The 18,489-nt window shown below is 45.7% G+C and overlaps 1 protein-coding gene across 1 annotated transcript in view; it reads left to right on the top strand.

The window, feature by feature from the left end:
- The first annotated feature begins 3,241 nt into the window (after positions 1–3,241).
- The window catches only part of TIAM1 (TIAM Rac1 associated GEF 1), a 485,833-nt gene continuing 470,585 nt past the window's right edge, over positions 3,242–18,489 (top strand). The window contains exon 1 of the mRNA XM_054468477.2: positions 3,242–3,680. The gene's annotated coding sequence lies outside the window, so the exon portion shown is untranslated. The remainder of the gene's footprint in view (positions 3,681–18,489) is intronic.

The following is an 18,489-nucleotide window of genomic DNA, read 5'->3' as shown; positions in this document are numbered from 1 at the left end:
TTAGCAGGGCGTGGTGGCATGTGCCTGTAATCCCAGCTATTGAGGAGGCTGAGGCAAAATAATCACTTGAACCCGTGAGGCAGAGGTTGCAGTGAGCCAAGATCATGCCACTGCACTCCAGCCTGAGCAATAGAGGAAGACTCTGTCTAAAAAAAAAAAAAAAAAAAGAAAAAAGACAAGGTCTCACTATGTTATCCAGGTTGGACTCGAACTCCTGGACTCTAGTGATCCACCCACCTCAGCTTCCAAAAGTACTGGGATTACAGGCATGAGCCACCACATCCGGCCTCTTCTCTTTTTATAAGGACCCATCCTATTCCAGAATGACCTTAACATACATTTTATTTACATATGCAATGGACCTATTTCCAAAAAAGGCCAAATTCACATGTACCAGTCCCAAAATCTGTGTTGGTTTGCTAGGGCCACTGTGATACCATAAACTGAGTGGCTTAAGCAATAGCAATGTATTCTCGCACAGTCCTGGAGGCCAGAAGTCCAACATCAAGATCCCAAGCTGGCTCCTCCAGAGGCTGTGAGGGAAGGATCTGTTCCAGGCCCCTCTCCTTGGCTTGTGTCAGATGGCTGCCTTCTCCCTGTGTCTCTTCATATCCTCTTCCCTCTGTGCATGTTAGAACTTCAACTTATCTTTTTTGGGAGGCCCAATTCAACCCACAACAGTTGGCCACTTTGGGAGTACTCTTGCAAGCCTAATGGGATATCCTGGATGGTCGCAGTTGGGGAGGGGAATTTTCACAACATTTTATACAATAGTCTTTTTTTTTTTTTTTTTTGAGACAGAATCTCACGCTATCACCCAGGCTGGAGTGCAATGGTGAGATCTCGGCTGCAACCTCCGTCTCCCGGATTCAAGTGATTCTCCTGCCTCAGTCCCCTGAGTAGCTGGGATTACAGGCACCTGCCACCACGCCCGGCTAATTTCTGTATTTTTAGTAGACAGGGTTTCACCATGTTGGCCAGGCTGGTCTCGAACTCCTGATGTCAGGTGATCTGCCCACCTCGGCCTCCCAAAGTGCTGGGATTACAGGCATGAGCCACCGTGCCCCGCCTATACAATAGTCTTTAAAAAAGAAAGATTTTCTATTCCTTTCTCTATTATGTAGGGAGCTGTCTTGAGCCTTAGTCATTTTTTATTCTCCAGCCTTAGTCATTTTTTATTCTCCATACATTTAACATAGTACAAAATAGGGCCTTAATAAAGGTCCATGGAGTTTACTGTGCCCCCAGCAGCATGGGCAGTGCCTGGCACTTAGAGCAGATGTTATGGTCGAGGCTAGTGAAATAGAGGTTCACGTCCATATTACACAGACCAGGTTCAAATCCTAAATTTCTTTTGTGATAACTTTGGTGGCCCTGAATTAACCCTCCAAGCCTCTATTTGCTCATGTGTAAAATGGAAACTCTCAGAGTATCTACCCTTTGTGGTTACTATGAGGACAAAATGATGTAATGCACATATATGCTCAGCAGAGGGCCTGGCTCGTGACAGGTGCCTCATAAACACTGCAGTTGGACACTCAGCGAATGTGTGTTGACTTGAACTGCACAGCAACACAATGTCCCCACTCTGGAAATATATTTACCTTCCAGCATTTCGGTTTGGATCGTAGAACATAGTGGGGTGCCTGGATTTCCCACACACACTTACCCAGCCATAACACTCATTTGACAACTTTCTCACGATGGTTGTGAATGTGAACATCGAAGGAAGCCTGCCTCTGGGGCTTTATTAATCTGAATTCAGTGATCATCTAAATGCAAGAGTTCATTTCCATGGTTGTAAACTTTGCCTTGGATTGTTTGAGCTTGGACGTCGGGTCTTTGTTTCTGCATTTGTTTCAGAACTCAATTTGGAGAGGGGGAAAAAAAAAAAAACAGAGGGAGGGAGAGCTGCTTTGCAAGAGACATACCTTGTTCAAGACACATGGTAGAGTGGGTGGGTGGGTCCGCCTAACAGCTCCAAGAGAGAGTGGAGAACCTTTGTTCCCTAAACCTGCATCATGTCACAACACACAGTGACGTGATTCGCAGCAGGATTCCACTGGTTGTGGCCGACTGAGGGGAGAGTGAGTTGACACTGTAGCTATTTACATTTTCAACCAAGGCTGTGCTGGCTCCTCCCCTGGCCTCCCCGGGCCAATTCTGATACACCTGGGTCAATAGAGACCCTGCAATAATTTTAGGGTCAGCCTCACATCTGTGATCCCAGCACTTTGGGAGGCCGAGGCGGGTGGATCACAAGGTCAGGAGTTTGAGACCAGCCTGGCCAACGTGGTGAAACCTTGTCTCTACTAAAAATACAAAAATTAGCTGGGCATGGTGGCACGTGTGTGTAATCCCAGCTACTCAGGAGGCTGAGGCAGGAGAATCGCTTGAACCCGGGAGGCAGAGGTTGCAGTGAGCTGAGATTGTACCATTGTACTGCAGCCTGGGTGACAGAGTGACACTCTGCCTCAAAAATAATAATAATAATAATAATAATAATAATAATAATTTAGGGTCAGCCCCAGATCCAAATGAATCGTGGTATCCAAAAGGCAAAAGAATAAAGACATGTGATCTACATGATGCAATGGGCTAAGGAGATTTGGCCAGTTGGACCAAAGGGCGTGGCATAACACACAGCTGGCTTCAGGCGTGGGCCACCCCCACCTCTCCTGACCCCTAAAAAGACCTTCATTGCTTCCAGGTAGAAGAAAGTGGCTTGAACTTGTAGAGGAGGGTTTGCTACACTGGGCTGACTCTGAGGTTTCTTGGAAACGTGGGGGACAGTGGAGAGTGGGGAAAAGATGATTGACAGGACAAGATAAATAGAACTAGTCGATCCGGATCCTCTCACCTCTCAATAATGGTGATAATAGTTAGCATTTCTGAGCTTTGGCTGTAAGACAGGCAGCAAATTAGGTGTTTGTCATATGTTATCTCTGGTTCTCACAACTCTCAAGGTGGCTTTTATTTTATTTATTTATTTATTATTTTTTTTTGTAGAAACAGTGTCTTGTTATGTTGCCCACAGGCTGGTTTCCCACTGGTCTCAAGCAATCCTCCCACCTCAGCCTCCTAAAGTGCTGGAACTACAGGCATGAGCCACCTCGCCCAGCCTCCAAGGTGGTTTTTATTACACTCGTTCCATTTATCTATGACGGCATAATAAATGACTCAAACCACAGTGGTAGGGAGCCATAACTGCTTTATGATGCTCACGGCTTCTCTGGGTCAGGGTTTGGAAGGGGCTTGTCTCTGCTGCATGATGTCTGAGCTGGGAAGACTTAGAGCACAGGAGAGGCCCAGTGGCTGGGGCCAGATCCATCCCGAGGTTCATCACTTCCATGCCTTACAGCTGCTGCTGCCGCCAGCTGCACCCTCTGCTGGGGATGTCTGCAGTGTGCCTGCGTGAGGCCCCTCCACGGGACTGAGCTTCCTCACAGCATTGCAAGTTCAAGAACGAACGTCCCGGGAAAGGAAGCCAGATGCAAGCTGTACCGCCTTCTATAGACATGGAAGTCACACAGCATCGCTTCTACTCTTCCTGAGATTCAAGTTCACCTCTCCGCAGAAAGAGAGTTAAAGTGTCCTTGTAAGAAGAGCACGTGGATGGGAGATGTTGTTGCAGTCACCGCTGGAAATGTTTTCTGCCACGATACTTGTTCGGATGGAAGGTAATGCAGACTCTAAGGGTTCCATGGACCACTTGAGGCCAGGTGTTTGAGATTAGCCTGGGTAACATAGAAAGACCCTGTCTGTATAAAACATTTAAAAACTAGCTGGGTGTGGTGGCATGCGCCTGTAGTCCCAGCTACTAGGGACACTGAGGTTGGAGGATTGCTTCAGCCCAGGAGTTCAAGCAGTGAGCTTTGATCATGCACTCCAATCTGGGCAACAGAGCAAGATCCAAAAGAAAGAAAGAAGGAAGGGAGGAAGGGAAGGAGTGAGGGAGGGAGGAAGGAAGGGAGGAAGGGAGGGGAGAGGAAGGGAGGGGAGGGAAGGGGAGGGAAGGGAGAAGGTTCAGCAGTTCCACAGCTGTTTTTGTTTTGTTTTGTTTTTTGAGGCAGAGTCTCGCTCTGTTGCCCAGGCTGCAGTGCAGTGGTGCAATCTCGGCTCACTGCAACCTCTGCCTCCTGAGTTCAAGCAATTCTCCTGCCTCAGCCTCTCGAGTAACTGGGATTACAGGCGCCTGCCACCACGCCCAGCTAATTTTTCTGTATTTTTAGTAGACACAGGGTTTCATCATATTGGTCAGGCTGGTTTTGAACTCCTGACCTCAAATGATCCACTCACCTTGGCCTCCCAAAGTGCTGGGATTACAGGCATGAGCCACCACACCTGGCCGCAGTTCCACAGCTTTTAAGTGCCAGCTCTGGGATCTGCACTCGAGCCACTTGGGTTCAAGGCACTTTTCTATCCACGTGACTGCACCCTGACACTGAAACCCCTGGTGCCTTTGGGTTTCCTGTGCATGTTACTTTCTCCCTTGTAATTGCCCTCTAACCATCATCTCACTTCCTCTTGATCCATCTGATGTGCTTTGATTCTCTTTTATCATCCTCTAAACCAATGGTCCCCAACCTTTTAGACACCAGGGACCAGTTTCATGGGAGACAATTTTTCCACACATGCGGGTGGGAGGGATGGTTTTAGGATGATTTGAGCGCATTCCATTTATTGTACACTTTATTTATATTGTGATTCCATTGTAATATATAATGAAATAATTATACAACACACCATAATGTAGAATCAGTGGGACCCCTGAGATTGCCTTCCTGAAACTAGATGGTCCAATCTGGGGGTCATGGAAGACAGTGACAATCATCAGGCATTAGGTTCTCATAAGGAGTGTACAACCTAAATCTATCCTTTGCATTTGCAGTTGACAATAGGGTTCATGCTCCTATGGGAATCTAGTGCTGCCACTGATCTGACAGCAGGCAGAGCTCACGTGGTAATGCGAGCGATGAGGAGCGGCTGTAAATACAGATAAAGCTTCACTCACTCTTCCACGGCTTACCTCCTGCTGTGTGGCCTGGTTCCTAACAGGCCACGGACCAGTACCTGGCAGGTGCTGCTGCTGCCCAGGGGATGGGGACCCCTACTATAAACTATTTGTTCTCGAACTTCATTTCTGCCAATAAACAAAGCACAGTTGTGACTCCATATGCAGCGTGCTCCCTCTGGGATCCTAGATCGCACGCTCTGATGAGGGGGCTCCCGGGATGTGCCATGGGGCTGACATCAATCCTATCCTTTTCTCTTCCATCCCCAAAGCCCTCAGGAACACAAGCAGGGAGAGGGAACTAGTTATTGGGATAAGACTGCAATCCACATTAAATATAGAGTAAGCAAATCCTTACCACATTGACTGCTTAAATACTTTTTCTAATAATTATAAGCAGCCAACTTTGTAACTGGTGTAAGCACCATGATTTGAGCCCAGAGTTTAAGATAATCAGATATGGGCTGGGGGTGGTGGCTCACCCCTATAATCTCAGCACTTTGGGAGTTCGAGATGGGTGGATCACCTGAGGTCAGGAGTTTGAGACCAGCCTAGCCAACATGGTAAAACCCCATCTTCACTAAAAATACAAAAATTAGCCAGGCTTGGTGGCATGTGCCTGTAATCCCAGCCATTGCACTCTGCACTCCAGCCTGGGTGACAGAGTAAGACTCTGTCTCAAAAAAAAAAAAAAAGATAACCGGATATGGTAGCCTCACTAGGTCAACAGGTAAATTCTCTTTCTCTAAATCCCAGTTACAACCATCCCTATATTTGTTCTTCTGTTGTTCACACATTTTACATATTTTCCTCGTTAAAAACTGTGGATCTTTTATGGTATACAATGTGCCCCTAACCTCCTTCTATTCCCTCATCTTCAGCCCAGCATCCCTGTCCCCTCCTGGCTATGTCATTCCTTTGTCCTCTGCCACTTGAAGTCTCTGTAAGCTCTTTCATTGAGTCTTTCCTGCTTGTTTGCATCCTTCAAGGCTAAGAGCCCCCTCAACAGGCTCTTAATGCATAACAAGTTCTCAGAGATCGGCTGTTTCAGCTGCAGTGACCAAACTCGGGGGTCTGATGTTTTCATCTGCTTGGGCTACCATAACAAAACCACAGGCTGGGTGGCTTCAACAACAGGAATGTATTTGTCACAGTTCTGGAGGCTGGAAGTCGGTGATCAGGGTGCCAGCACAGTCAGGTTCTGGTGGGGGCACTCCTCCTGGCTTGCCGTGTGCTGATGTGGCCTTTCCTCAGTGTGTGTTGGAGCAGGAGAGAGAGTGCATGCAAGCTCCTGGGGTTTCATCTTATAAGGACACTAATCCCATCAGGAGGGGCCCACCCTCATGACCTCAACTGAACCTCATCACCTCCCAAAGGCCCCATCTCCAAATACCATCATATTGTGGGTAACGATGGGGAGGGGGCACAATTCAGTTCAGAGCACTGGTGGACACATTTTAGGAGCCCGCCACTAGCTTTCAAGCTTCACTGACATCTTACCTAGGGCTCCAGGGCACTGCAAATGCGGAAAAAAACAATCAACTGTTCACAAGAGATGTCTATTAGAATTTCCCATTTCTTTTATGGTAGGTGGAGTAGCGAAGGCTTGGGAGACAGACTTCCTGGGGATTGAATCCTAGTTTTTCTATTTACTAGCTGTGTGACTTTGGGCATATATCTCAACCTCTCTGTGCTAATAACAATACCTACCTTATAAGATAGCTGGGGAGATTATATGCCATAAATCAGGTAAAGCATTAGCATTTAGTCTTTTAAATAATGTTAACTATTTATTAGTCTTCCTATTTAATGATACAAGTGAGCCATTTTTCCTGTCAAAAAAATAGAAAATGTGATAATAAAAGAGAAATGTGAGCTGGGTGCAGTGGCTCACACCTGTAATCCCAGCACTTTGTGAGGCAGAGGCAGGTGGATCACCTGAGGTCAGGAGTTCAAGACCAGCCTGGCCAACATGGAGAAACCCCCGTCTCTACAAAAGTACAAAAGTTAGCAGGGCATGATGGTGGTGCCTATAATCCCAGCTACTCAGGAGGCTGAGGCGGGAGAATTGCTTGAATCCGGGAGGAAGAGGTTGCAGTGAGCCGAGATCGTGCCATTGCACTCCAGCCTGGGCGACAAAGAAAGACTCCATCTCAAAAAAAAAGAAAAAAAAAAAAAAAAAGGAGAGAGAGAAATGTGGAAAAGGAAAAAGAAAGGGAAGGATTTGAATGGGAGTTGGGATGAGTTTGGAAAAAGGTACCCACAGTTTGCAGCCCAGTAGAAACAGAATGTAATTCACAAATGAAAGCCACAAATGTAATCCATATATGTAATTTAAAATTTTCCAGTAGCCACATTTAAAAAGTAAAAAGAGACAGATGAAATTAATTCTAGTAATATATTTTATTTAACCCGATTTATTTAGTTCTGTATGATAACCCACTATATGGTATATTTAAGATAACCCAATACAGTGACTACTGTACAAAATAACCTAAAATTATTAAAGTGACTTTTAAATTCCTTTTTCATCCTGAGTCTTTGCCATCTGGTGTGGGTTTTACGCTTATAGCACATCTGAAATCAGACTAGCCGTGTTTCAAGTGCTTAATGGCCACCTGTGGCCAGTGGCTGTCATATTGGACAGTGCAGGTCTAGTTTCAGACATTCATTCTTATTTCTCTGGGTATTTGCCAAGACTTGCAAGCCCTATACACAGAGAATATTTTTAGCAGCTGTTAACAAATCGAGGCTCCAGGCAGCAGCCACCCATCCTGCTGTAGCGGGACCCACCACTTGCCACGCGTCTCCTGTTTTCCTTTAAGGTGTTAGAGCACTTCATTTCGCCTCCCACTCGAGGGCTGATATTTAAGGGCCTGTTTTGGTTCCATCCTTAGATTTGAATTCATGTAACCCATGGCAACAGTGAGGCTCCTGAAGCTGATTGTGATGTTTAGTTCCCACAATGCTGAGTTGAGAGTTAGGGGGAAAAAAGCATTTGTCTGTAGCTTGGAAAGTGACAGCAGGGCCACAGGGAGACTTTGCTTTGGCAAACTGGATGGCGTCGTTATTGTTATCCACATACCCTCTGAGAAACACGTGACTCCTTCCTTCTCTGGACCTTTGTTAGCAGAATGAGATCCTTACAGCAGAGATGATCGAGCCAGGATCTGGGGGTTGAGTTCTATAGGGGCGACTTGGCTGCATATGGAGAAACAATGTTTTCTCAGTCACCGCCTCCATTACCCACCCAGGTCAGCCTCAAGAATGTGCTTTTAGGATTACTCCTGGAGGATGGCTTGAATGCCAGGTTTGGGCACAGGGCCACTGCACAACTCTAGGAGGTGCCCCTTGCATTTTATTCCGTAGAGATGGGTGCCCCTGGACTATGTACCTTCATGCTCCAAATAGGTCAAATACTGTTTAGTAACAATACTAAGACAGTGTTTGCTTTTTTCACTCTCATTCACTCATGAGTGTATAGTGGAGTTTTCCAGAGGTTGTCCGACGTGATGATGTTTTTGTTCTGACAGCCAATGAATGTGTGCTGATGTATTCTTGTGTTTTACATTTTTCATGGTTTTATGTATACAATGAGAAAGGTGCCCCCAGTCCCAGTTGTAACCTGGCATCCCTGTTTAATGAGGTAATTTGGAAGTCAGGAGACCCAGTTCTAATCCCAGCTCCACTGATATCTAGTTAGGGGACCTCTCTGAGGCCCTTACCTCATCATAAAAAGTGGATCAGATCGGATCATTTGGATTGCTAGGATTCTTCAGGTTCTAGAGCACTCGATTCTCTATGTACTTTTTTTTTTTTTTAAGTTAAGAGACAGGGTCTTGCTCTGTCCCCCAAGCTGAACCATAATGGCATGATCATAACTCACTGCAGCCTCAAACTCCTGGGCTCAAGCCATCCTCCTTCCTTAGCCTTCTGAGTAGCTGGGAATACAGGCATGTGCCACCATGCCTGGCTAATTTAAAAATTTTATTTAGAGACATGGTCTTGCTATGTTGCCCATGCTGATCTTGAACTCCTGACCTCAATCTATGTACCTTTTTGAGAGTAAATGACCACCCTCAAGAAAACGTCTGAAAAGAGTATAGCTTAGTAGATAGCATCATCTTCACGTACAAAGAAGCCCTGTTTCCTCCATACACACACCAAACTCAGTTCCTATAGGATTAGACTCAACACCCTTAGAAGGTCCTCTCAGACCCTTTCCCATCTCTAAACATGTCCCCTTCTCTGCCCCCTTACTCTTTGCCATAATTATAACATCTTCTCAAGATCTCAATACCACCCACTGTATGGCTTACACGTCTTTTTTCCAGCTGTTTCCTCTTTGTGGAAAGCCCTCTCCTTCATGTGGCAAACTCTCTACAGTCCCAACTCTGATGCTGCCTCCTCCAGGGAGGCCTCTCTGACTTATTCTGGCTAAATCAGACAGATATAACTACACACATAACCCCATCCTTTTCTCTTACCACTGGATCCAAGACATCATAAGACATCATATTATTTCACCTAAAATGCTTGAAATATAGCTGCTCCTTTTTTTTTTTTTTGAGACAGAGTCTCCCTCTGTTGCCCAGTCTGGAGTGCAGGGGCATGATCTTGGCTCACTGTAACCTCCACCCCCCGGGTTCAAGCAATTCTCCTGTCTCAGCTTCCCGAGTAGCTGGGACTACAGGTGTGCACCACCACACCAGGCTAATTTTTGTATTTTTGGTAGAGATGGGGTTTCACCATGTTGGCCAGGATGGTCTCCAACCCCTGACCTCAAGTGATTTGCTCTCCTCAGCCTCCCAAAGTGCTGGGATTACAGGTGTGAGCCACTGCACCCAGCCTGTTTTGCGGTTTTTGTTTGTTTGTTTTGTTTTTTGTTTTTGAGATGGAGTCTCACTCTGTTGCCCAGGCTGGAGTGCAGTGGCACGATCTCAGCTCACTGCAACCTCTACCTCCCGGGTTCAAGCGATTCTCCTTCCTCAGCTTCCTGAGTAGCTGGGACTACAGGTGCATACCACTGCGCCCGGTTAATTTTTGCATTTTTTTTTTTTTTTTGAGACAGAGTCTCACTCTGTCCCCCGGCTGGAGTGCAGTGGCACAGTCTCAGCTCACTGCAACCACCTCCACCTCTCAGGTTCCAGCGATTCTCCTGCCTCAGCCTCCCAAGTAGCTGGGACTACAGGCATGCACCACCATGCCCAGCTAATTTTTTGTATTTTTAGAAGAGACAGGGTTTCACCATGTTGGTCAGGATGGTCTCGAACTCTTGACCTCGTGATCCACCCACCTCGGCCTCCCAAAGTACTGGGATAACAGGAATTTTTGCATTTTTAGTAGAGACAAGGTGTCATCATGTTGGCCAGGCTGGTCTCAAACTCCTGACCTCAAGTGATCTGCCTGCCTCAGCCTCCCAAAGTGCTGGGATTACAGGCGTGAGCCACCGCACCCAGCCCCAGTCTGTTTTTTAATAGCAGTTTAACCTGTATCCAAACCAGTACCCTCAGTTTTCTTTTTTTTTTTTTTTTTTTTCTGAGACGGAGTCTCCCTCTGTCGCCCAGGCTGGAGTGCAGTGGCGCGATCTTGGCTCACTGCAAGCTCCGCCTCCTGGGTTCACGCCATTCTCCTGCCTCAGCCTCCCGAGTAGCTGGGACTACACACACCCGCCACCACGCCCGGCTAATTTTTTGTATTTTTAGTAGAGACGGGGTTTCACCATGTTAGCCAGGATGGTCTCGAACTCCTGACCTCGTGATCCACTCACCTTGGCCTCCCAAAGTGCTGGGATTACAGGCATGAGCCACCGCGCCCGGCCCTCAGTTTTCTATATATTTTCTAAGTATCTCTTTTTCTTCTGCCAAATGTGGCAGAGAAGATATAGAAAATTGAGGATACTAGTTTGGATGTGGGTTAAGCTGCCATTACTAATTCTTGCCAAATTCTCCAACTGAATTATAAAACTCATCTGAACACTATTTTCCATATGGCCAACTACACCTGCTTTATTATTGGTACCTAGTTTTTCTCGCCCCATCCTCCTGCTCTGGGGGGAGGAGGGGCGGAATGGTTACTCCTCAGGCTGTCTGCACAATAACTACCCCCCAGGACTTCTTGTGTTGCAGCCTAGGTTTTCTGTATCCTGGGTCATCTTTCCCCACACTCAAGAGTTTTAATTGCTTTTTTGTTGCTCTGTAACTTACATAGAGTGCGCTAATATTAAATGTCTAGTTTGCTACGTTTACATATGTCCACACTTGTGTAACTGCTGACCAGATCAAATTTTAGGACATTGCCATCATCCCAGAAGCTCCCCCACCACATGCTGCACCTTTTCATCCAGCAATCACCTCCATCCCCAAGGTCAACCATCATTCTGACTTCCGTGTGTGTGTGTGTGTGTGTGTGTGTTTGTGTGTCACGGTCTCGTTCTGCTGCCCAAGCTGGAATGCAGTGGTGTGATCAAGACTCACTGCAGCCTCTACTTCCTGGTGCAATCTTCACACCTCTGCCTCTCAAGCAGCTGGGATTACAGGCATGCACCACCACCCCTAGATAATTTTTTATTTTTATTTTTGTAGAGATGTTGTAGAGATGTTTTATTTTTATTTATTTATATTGATTTTTGTAGAGATGTTTTATTTTTATTTTTATTTTTATTTTTATAGGGATGTCGCCCACGCTGATCTCAGACTCCTGGGCACAAGTGATGCTCCCACTTTGGACTCCTAAAGTGTTGGCATTACAGTCATGAGCCACCATGCCCAGCCCATTCTGATTTCTGTTACCATAAATCAGTTTTTTTTTTTTTTGAGACAGAGTCTCGCTCTGTCAGCCAAGCTGGAGTGCAGTGGCACGATCTCAGCTCACTGCAACTTCTGCCTGCTGGGCTCAAGCAATTCTCCTGCCTCAGCCTCCTGAGTAGCTGGGATTACAAGGGTATGCCACCACGCCCAGCTAATTTTTGTATTTTTAGTAGAGATGGGGGTTTCACTATGTTGGCCAGGCTGGTCTTGAACTCCTGACCTCAGGTAATCCACCCACCTTGGCCTCCCAAAGTGCCGGGATTACAGGCGTGAGCCACCACGCCCAGCCCATAAATCAGTTTTATAGGGCACTAGTCCCATTCATAAGGGCCCCACTCTTATGACTGTCAACCGAAATAAACAGAGGCTGTCCAAAAGAAAATGATGTTTACTTGGGAAAAGAGCATTACAATGGGCATATGCATGCCATAGTAAACTAGGTATGTATTCAGGGAGGTAAAATAAAATAAAGGTTTTTAAAGGAAAAAGTGAAGAGGATTACATAATTGTTTTGAAATAATTATTCTTGGCCGCAAAGATCAGTAATAAAGGTGATGCCAGTACAAGGTTGGACAGACAGTTGCTAAGTAGATGTCCTCACAAAAGTTTTCTGTGTTTGTGTTTTTTGTAGAGACAGAGTCTCCCTATGTTGCCCAGGCTGGTCTCAAACTCCTGGGCTCAAGCGATCCTCCTGCCTTGGTGTCCCAAAATGCTAGGATTACAGACGTGAGCCACCGCGCCCAGTCACAAAAGTATTCTGTTGTGTGAGCTTATCATGGCCATTGTGCTAGGTTGTGAGTTTTGCAGTCTTTGTGATAGTTTCGTTACTAGGCATACAAGCAAGAGAATCCTCTCTTCATGGTCTTCCCCGGCTCTATGTGCCAGGGGTTTTGTTTGTTGGTTTGTTTGTTTAGTTTTTTTAACACTAGTGAGTCCATTTTGATTCCAACTACTTCTCCCAAAAGGCCCCACCTTCTATTTTTTTTTTTTTTTTTTTTAGATGAGTCTCGCTCTGTCGCCCAGGCTGGAGTGCAGTGGTTCAATCTTGGCTCACTGCAAGCTCCACCGCCTGGGTTCCCGCCATTCTCCTGCCTCAGCCTCCCAAGTAGCTGGGACTACAGGTGCCTGCCACCACGCCCGGCTAGTTTTTTGTATTTTTAGTAGAGACAGGGTTTCACCGTGTTAGCCAAGATGGTCTCGATCTCTTGACCTCAGGATCCACCCGCCTCGGTCTCTCAGTGCTGGGATTACAGGCATGAGCCACCATGCCCGGCCTTGATTGCCTTTCTTTTAGCTCTTTTAAGATACCTTAATGTCCTGTCATCTGGCACTTCCATCCCATCAACTCTTTCACATTCCTATGTGATTCTTTCTCAACCGCTTTTAATTTTAGCACCTGATTTCGGTGGCTGAGATTCTGCATTAAGGTTGCTGCTGCCTTCATTCACCTTTTCAGGCCCTGGCTGAATTTTGGATTCTTTTCATGGTCTCTCCATTCAGCAGGGCCACCACTCACCTGATTGGAGTCTATCTGGCTTTCCTTCCTGACACTCAAGTCATTCTAATGACATAGATGTGGCCTGAGCAAAGGACAGGGGGATATTTTCTTCTCTTGCTTGGAACAGCTTTGTTCATCAAAGCCCATACCACACTATGTTTGGGTTGAGTAGAGCGCCAAGTCATCCTATTGGCACAGATTGAGATTGTAGTAACCTGAACATTCTAGACCAACCTCTTTCCATAGTATCAGTTATTTTTATGCACTTGGTATTCTGTGGACCAGAATGTACTTTATCCTGATTAAATTTCTTTTTTTTCTGATTAAACTTCAATCGTTAGATTTCATCCATTGTTCTAGCCTACCAAGGTATTTACCAATCTTAATTCAATCTTGGCAGGCATTTACCAATACCTTAATTCAATCTCTCAGGATAGCGTTGATCTCTCCAAGGTCCTGATAAGCCATCATCTCAGCATTCAGAATCACAATGCAGGACAGAAATAGACCAGCACACTGGACGGTGCCTTTTGGTACCGACCACTGCTGTTTTGTTCAGATAAAGAAAGAACAGTTGGTGGAGGGAGGCCCAATCAAGGATTTGGTATTTAAAGGATAAACTTCTGGATCCATTTTTCTTATACTTCTGGCTTCCAATTTAAGGACTTATTTCCTGGACCTGCTCCCCCAAAGTCCATGGGCCAGAAATGGGGAACCTAAAGGAAAGTTTCAAATGTGAGGCTTTTTTTGAGAGGGCCCGGATATATTTAAAGTGGGAGAGATGGCTTTCTGTTCATTTCTTTTGACTCCCCCTCCCCACCTCTCCTTTTTTTTTTTTTAGGATGGAGACTTGCTTTGTTGCCCAGTGCAGTGATGCAATCTCAGCTTACTGCAACCTCCGCCTCCTGGGTTCAAGTGAGTCTCCTGCCTCAGCCTCCCAAGTAGCTGGGATTACAGGCACGCACCTGGCTAATTTTTTTTTTTTTTTTTTTTTTTGCATTTTTAGTAGAGATGGGGTTTTACCATGTTGGCCAGGCTGGTCTCAAATTCCTGACCTCAAGTGATCTGCCCACCTCAGCCTCCCAAAGTGCTGGGATTACAGGCATGAGTCACTGTGCCTGTCCTCTTCTGACTCTCTTTTCTACCCCTAGAAGGTAGCTAGAAAGGCAGGCTTTTAGAGCTGCATTAGGAGTGAACAGAAATCTGCCACTTAATTGTCTAAATGGAGAAACTGAGTGCAGTGAAGTCAGGTTCCTGGGCTAGCCCATCTGGAATAAGATGACAAAGCCAGGAGGGGACTCCAGTTCCATTGCTCTGCCCTGAGCTGTCTCAGTCAGGTAACCATGGCTGTATACCTGCCACCGCTTCCTAGAGGGTCAATGTTTCTCCAGAATCTGGGGGAAAACATTAGCTTCTTATTAAAACATATGAGGATAGTCCGGACTTGATGGCTCACACTATAATCCCAGCTCTTTGGGAGGCCGAGGTGGGTGGATCACCTGAGATCAGGAGTTTGAGACCAGCCTGACCAACGAAGTGAAACCTTGTCTCTACTAAAAATACAAAAATGAGTCGGGCATGGTGGTGGGCACCTGTAATCCCCAGCTACTTGAGAGGCTGAGGCAGGAGAGTCATTTGAACCTGGGAGGTGGGGGTTGCAGTGAGCAGAGACGGCACCATTGCACTCCAGCCTGGGCAACAAGAGCGAAACTCTGTCTCAAAAAGAAAGAGAGAAAGAAAGGAGAGAGAGAGAGAGAGACAGAGGGAGGGAGGGGGAGAGAGAGAGAGAGAGAGGAGAAGAGAAGAGAAGAGAAGAAGGAAGGAAGGAAGGAAAGAAAGAAAGAAATGTGCATTTACTAACTTCTTGGGCCATGGATGCCAGATCCCTCAGAGAGTACAAAAGTTGATTATTTTACTTTATAGAACAGTTTTTAAGCAGAGAAGTAAGCCTTCAAATAGGCTCCACGAATGTATCAGCTCTATTTGTGGAGGTAGGTCTGTAGCAAGTAGGAGTGGGACAGCATCCTCGTTTCCCTTGTACTGTTATCATTATTATTTGTTATTTGTAGGTGTGACCAGGGCACAGAATATAAAAGAAAACACTTAAGAAGCCTCTGTGAGGTTACGGGTCTGGTTACTGAGACCTCTCTATAATATGCAGATTTGGCGGGCACAGTGGCTCGCACCTGTAATCCCAGCACTTTGGGAGGCCGACATGGGCGCATCGCCTGAGGTCAGGAGTTTGAGACCAATCTGGCCAACATGGTGAAACCCCTGTCTCTACTAAAAAAACAAAAATTAGCCAGATGTGGTGGTGGGCACTTGTAATCCCAGCTACTTGGGAGGCTGAGGCAGGAGAATTGCTGAAACCTAGGAGGCGGAGGTTGCAATGAGCCCAGATCGTGCCACTGCACTCTGGCCTGGGGGACAGAGAGAGACCTTGTCTCAAAAAAAAAAAAAAAAAAAAAAAAAAAAGCATATTCATTCATTTTAGCTTTCTGAGGATATTGGTCAGTCCTTCCCAAGAAGCTGGCTGCATGATGGACCCTCATTTCCATTGCCTGTGGACTGGCTTTACTATCTGTAATTAACAGTGAGGAACTTCGTGGATGGTATTCTTTTGTAGGCATGAATTTCTAACCGAAGAACATCTTTCAGCTCTCAGCATTGTTCAACTGAATGTTGCTATGAGACTGCGGCTATTTATTCCTCTAAAGATCTCTTGCGTGGCTCTGGTGACAGAGTGTATTTTTCATAGCTATGCAGTCTTTCTTCTTATTTAAAAAAGAAATAGGAGACTCTTGCCATTTATTTAACATCGCCTATGAATACATAAGAATATTAGATGGGGGTGGACACCAGAGGTCTTGGGAGAGCAGAGTCCCTTTCAACTGTTTAATTCCTGTTTTATTCCGATGACGTGGTAGAAAGTTGATTTGCCTTGAAGAGTCAAAGATCATCAAGCTCTCACTGAATGTTCCAATAATGTGCTTAAACAGTTAAAAATAGATATGTTTTGGAATAATAATAATCAATGGGTTTGGAATAATAATAATACATGGGTTTTACAGTAAATAGGCTATAAATATTCTTATCAATCAATACTATGGGAGATACCTATCTCACAATAGAGAGGCGTGGTTTCACCTGCCTATTAACCTTTTCTTCTTTTCAGCTTGAAAACCTCAATTTTCTTTTTCTTTCTTTTTTTTTTTAAATAGAGTTTCACTCTGTCGCCCAGGCTGGAGTGCAGTGGTATGATCTTGGCTCACTGCAACCTCAGCCTCCCAGGCTCAAGCGATTCTCCTGCCTCAGCCTCCCAAGTAGCTGGGATTACAGGTGCCCACCACTGCATCTGGCTAATTTTTGTAATTTGTAGTAGAGACAGTGCTTCACCATGTTGTCCAGGCTGGTCTCAAACTCCTGACCTCAGGTGATCCGCCCGCCTCAGTCTCCCAAAATGCCGGGATTACAGGTGTGAGCCACCACACCCTGTTGAAAACCTCAATTTTCCTCTGGGGTTTTACCCCTCTCTCAGGGTGATAGTCAAAATCTGCAACAACTGGAATGACTTGGGCATGACCACATTCAACCAAACAGAATGGATGCTCAACCCTGCCTTCCTCCGCAGATACACTTTGGGGGAGTCCTGAAATCAGAATGTCCTGCCCTTCTTTATCCAAAGGCTGGACATGAACCAAGTGAGACCTAACTGACTCTCTATCCCCAGAATTTGTATACTGATCAGTGACACAGGCAGGACTGAAAACAATTGTCCCAAAGGTGTTGCCCTGGAAACACCAGCTTCCTGGACACCTAATACCCTGTTTCCTGTCCTTTGTGAGATGTCGTTGTTCAGCTTGTACTGTTTTTCTATAAGCTACCACCATATCCATCTAATACAATTACTTTGTTTATTTCTTTTTTGCTTATATTACCTAGAATCTATTTCTATTACAAACAAGGCAACAGAAATGAATGTATCAGGTGTTTGTGGGGAGAGCACCAGTCCTGCTTCCCTTGTGCTGTTATTATTATTATTGTTATTATTATTATTGAGATGGATTCTCGCTCTGTGGCCCAGACAGGAGTACAGTGTTGCAAATTCAGCTCACTGCAACCTCCGCCTCCCGGGTTCAAGTGATTCTCTTGCCTCAGCCTCCTGAGTAGCTGGGACTACAGGTGCATGCCACCATGCCCAGCTAATTTTTGTATTTTTAGTAGAGACGGGGTTTCACTGTTGGCCAGGCTGGTCTCGAACTCCTGACTTCGTGATCCACCTGCCTCGGCCTCCCAAAGTGTTGGGATTACAGGAGTGAGCGACTGCGCCTGGCCGTGCTATTATTATTATTTGTTATTTGTAGGTATGACCAGTACACAGAACATTTTAAAAAAGCACAAAAACACTTCTAAGAAACCTTTGTATTTTGAAAAATATGATCTTAAAGCAAATTTTCTGTAACGGGAATCCTGTTTTCCTGTCATTTCATTACAGAATTGTAGGAATATTCCTCTGGGAGGAAAAATGTCTTCAATAGAATAAGTAGAAAACAGGATAAAAATGAAAATAAGAAAAACTGTTGTGGGGCGATGGGCCTGTTTATGCACTGGTGTAACGAAAGGCTTGGACCAGAAACAGCAGAAGTGCCAAGCTTTCTGTGAGTTGCTAGCCCTATGTGCAGCTAAAATTTTTTTTTCAGCTAGGCACAGTGGCTCATGCCTGTAATCCCAGCACTTCGGGAGGCTGAGGTGGGTGGATTGCTTGAGTTCAAGACCAGTCTGGGTAACATGGTGAAACCTTGTCTCTACAAAAAATACAAAAATTAGCCAGGCGTGGTGGCTCGTGCCTGTGGTCCCAGCTACTCGGGAGGCTGAGGTGGGCAGATCGCTTGAGCCTGGGAGGCAGAGGTTGTAGTGAACTGGGATGGCACAATAACACTACAGTCTGGTTGACAGAGTGAGATTCTTGTCTCAAAAAAAGAAAAAAAAATATTTTTCTTTAACATAGCTTCCTCCTTAGAGTCCCCCTTTGACGCTTAGTCACTAGTCTTCTAGAACACTAGAACATGTTTCTTTCACTCTAAAGCACACACGAATCACTTGGAGGATCTCATGAAAATGTAGAGTCTGAGCCAGTGCCTGTAATCCCAGCAACTCAGGAGGCTGAG

Source organism: Pongo pygmaeus, chromosome 22, assembly GCF_028885625.2.
Source record: "Pongo pygmaeus isolate AG05252 chromosome 22, NHGRI_mPonPyg2-v2.0_pri, whole genome shotgun sequence".
NCBI classification, from domain to species: Eukaryota; Metazoa; Chordata; class Mammalia; order Primates; family Hominidae; genus Pongo; species Pongo pygmaeus.
The sequence above is the reverse complement of the archived record's forward strand: the minus strand, read 5'-3'. Positions and strand labels throughout refer to the sequence as shown.